Genomic DNA, 3,687 nt, shown 5'->3' on the forward strand with positions numbered 1-3,687 from the left:
GTTCCTTTGAGGACATAGGCGAGTCCTGGAGGAGGAAAAAGGACATGCTAAAACTGCTATTTCTTGCAACTTGAAAAAGCTTTATCTTTTTTCGGCCGAGTTCGGCAGGGGTGGCACTAACGTTATCTTACAGTCCAATGGCCCTAGTTTACGGACCAATAGACCGTTCGTGCTCGTACGTGCTCGTTTTCTCTAAAAATTTGTTCAAATTAGCTCAAATTTCTCCCTTTTTCTATGAAGATATTACATATTTTTCTGTTACTTCAGAAATAAACCTCGTATTGTCGTAATACTCAGGGCCTAGGGGTTTCAAAGCGTGCTGATTTCATTTCCAAGCAAATTTTTGACGTGCCAGGGGCGGAACCAGTTCAAAAAAGGGGGGTAAAATGAGATTTTTTTGATTCGCATCAAATTTGGCAGAGAGAGGTTTCAAGACATGCTGATTTCATTTCCGAGCAAATTTTTGACGTGCAAGGGGCGGAACCAGTTCAAAAAGGGGGGGGGGGTAAATAAGATTTTTGGCTGATTCGCGTCAAATTTGGCAGAGAGGGATTCCAAGACATGCTGATTTCATTCCCGAGCAAGTTTTTGACGCTACAGGGGTGGAACCAGGTCAAAAAACGGGGAACGTATAGTTTTGGCTTATCAGCCAGAAATCTGACTTTCCCCCTTTTTTGACCTGGTTCCGCCCCTTTGTTGTCAAAATCTTCTTCAGAATCAGAATCAGCATGTTTAAAAATCTCTATATGCCAAGTTGCGAGTAAATAACTCGTAAATTTAACTTTCCCCCCTTTTTTGTTCCTGGTTCCGCCCCTGTTGCGTTATTTTTTCTTTCAGAAATGAAATCAGCATGCCTGAAAACCTTACTAACCAATGTTTGAGTCAGATCCTTGTTAGATTTTGCGCACAAATTAATTTTGGCCACTTTTTGGCGGTTTCGGCCCACTGTGGGCCGTCGCTTCCCGTCCCGGTCAGCGTGACCAGCGCAGTGGTCCAGCCGGCCGTCCAGGTGGCTGCCGCGCCGTTCCCCAGCGGGGCGTGCCGGCCCGGGCAGCCATTTCCACGGAAGCTGCCGTATTCCACTCGTTGCGCAAAATGAATCACATTATCGTCATTCCGACCGACAGTGTCCATTGTGCCCCGGCATGCCTGCTGCAGCGCCCGGCCCCGCCTTCCTCCTCCACGAGTGACTGGCAAAGCCTTTTCGATTTGAGCGCCGCGGCGGCCGCTCCGCGCGCTCCGCCGCCGTCAGGGCCTGCTTGGCCTTCACCCAGTTCAGCCGCGCAGATGGTGTGGTCGGGTCGGGCCGAGAGCAGCGCCGGCCGCTTCCCGAACAAGGATGACCTAATACACCGTCCGGAAAACCGGTGAAAAAGAGGGAGAGAGGGGCGGTCGTTATTAAGACGCGATCGCATCTTTTTCAGCCGCTAAACTCGCGCAGTGTGAAAAATAATCATAAACGAAAATAGTAATAACACCTGCGGTGCAACGTACACGACGCACCAGAGTTGGCCGACGCGAGAAAAAGCAGGCTTGATTTATTTGAGAGCGAACCGCCTCCTGTCTTGGCCCAGGTCGGGGGGCAAGGGGGTTGGTGGAGGGTGGAGAGAGAGAGAGAGAGACAGAGAGAGAGACGCGGGTATGCGGAGTAGCGGTTCAGCTAACGTCGCTGTGCGCCATAAGATACTCTGCTAGAAATGTAAATCCCCCCGCGAAGCAAACAGTTCCGCCCGCTGGCTCGGTCCGCATTTCCCCTCTCCCCGGATTGAGAACCAAGTGTTGGGCAAGGAAAAAAAAAACTAACGACTAACTGCGAGTGCAAAAACGCATACTAAGGTGTTTGAGAGGCTTACTGACTTGTTTATGTTTGCTCTCCAGCACTGGTCTAGAAATCACAAGCACTAGGTGTTTGATAATTGTAGCATTTAGACTTTGCGACGAACGACGTGTTTCATATTATGAGAACCGGGCTTTTTGAGTGTTCTTTTCGGGAATACTGCCGGATGACGAGATCCATTATTGAAAATCAATAGTGATTTCAGCCCATTTCGTATGTTTCTTGATTTACGACCGTCGAGAAAAGATTCCTAAAATTTGACTTTGAAGTGGGACAGTCGAGTGAGTAGCACCAAATGATATTAAAAACTAACGATTTTGTAATAAAGTTTTTAGACTTATGAAGAAGAAGTGTAGCAGATAGTTAATTTATGAAGGTGTGCAGGTGTTTTAGGCGGAGACATGTTTTCACACATTTTGTCACAAGTTCCAAAATTTCAATAATTTACTTCTGGTTTGATCCGTTTGTGTACCCCGTTTCAACTCCATTCTAACTAGGAGCACATCTCCCCACGCCAGTGGGTTGTCCCTGCCCCCCGGCGCGCCGCCGCCGCTGCAGCTGCAAGAATGTTGATGGGGCCGGGTCATTGTGCCGGGGTGTTTGCCGCGACACCTCGCCCGTCACCTGGTGACAGTGTCACGTGACAGTGTCACCTCGCGGGTGCCACCCACCCGGCCTCGCCTTATCGCCGCCCGGTAATGGTCTCCCGATAAGAGCCGCACTCACCTCACGCCATCGCTAAGTGACAAGCGTATGGAAATGTGTCGCCGCGCACACTGCAGTGTCGCTTGGTGTGGTGCGGGAGCGTGGAGAAATAACGACCAGCCACTAGCCACCACATACTCGGAAGGCTGGATTTCCTGGCCATATTCATTTGCACTTCTGTACAGCAAAAATTGGGATGCTTATTTTTTGTTGGAATGGAAGAGTTTAATTTCTAATTGACATGAAATGGGATAGGTTAATAATCACTGGCAAAATTTGGTCATCACGCCATCCCGTGCGCTCTGTGTGGGGAATTATGTACTTTTAGTGGTACAGTAAGTATCAGTATCACATGGAAGCTAAAGCGAGCAGACGAAAGTTTGCATTTACAAGTTGCTCGTGAGAATGAATGATGAGTTGTTATTTTTTTACTTCCATCACTAGGTCGACCTGCTCACCCACTCTTCTATACCCCAGGACTCGTTCGCTCGGCACCACACAGTGATCTGAGCGGTACGCAGTGCTGGATAGGGTCACAGGGTTCACGTGTTAGCTCTGTCACCTCCCCCTCCACCGCACCCCGCCTGCCCCGTCCAAATGACCTAACACAGCCATCGATTCCGATCTGCCGACTTGGGCCGGCCCGTTCGCTGCAGGTGAGTCAGGCCCTGCGATTAGTCCTTGTCCAGTGGCGTGGCGTGGCCGCGGCGATCCCAGCGGCCAGATAGCGGTTTGTTCCAACAAACGACGACAAACACGTGCCGTTCACGAAAAAAATAAAAAGTCGTCGCCATTCTTGGCATTTCTTTTCCGAGGGAGCGCCGCAGCACCCAGTGAGCCTGTTCGATCTCTTCTGGCGCGCTGCCGGACCGGAACCGACCGAATAGTTCGCCAAACCAGAACGCGACGGGGATATGCCGCTCGGGGGCCCCGTGCCGCTCAAGTACAGTCCGATGCAGCCCGCGGGCTGGGCCCGGGCCAGACCCTTCGACCACTGGCAGCCTCCACTACTTCCGCTCGCTATCAAACAGGTATATTACATGCAGTCCGCAGCTAAATCAATTCGTGCAGTAACGGTCGCCCCCTCCGCGCAATCTTCCTTCTCTCTCTCTCTCTCTCTCTCTCTCTCTCTCTCTCTCTCTCTC

At 50.7% G+C, this 3,687-nt stretch overlaps 1 protein-coding gene across 1 annotated transcript in view; it reads right to left on the reverse strand.

Annotated features, from left to right (window-relative positions):
* LOC113213939 (uncharacterized) overlaps positions 1–3,687 on the reverse strand; it is a gene marked incomplete at its 5' end in the record, with an annotated part of 9,098 nt that overhangs the window by 1,708 nt on the left and 3,703 nt on the right.

This window comes from Frankliniella occidentalis, unplaced genomic scaffold, assembly GCF_000697945.3.
Source record: "Frankliniella occidentalis isolate FOCC.00 unplaced genomic scaffold, Focc_3.1 Scaffold150, whole genome shotgun sequence".
Lineage (NCBI taxonomy): Eukaryota > Metazoa > Arthropoda > Insecta > Thysanoptera > Thripidae > Frankliniella > Frankliniella occidentalis.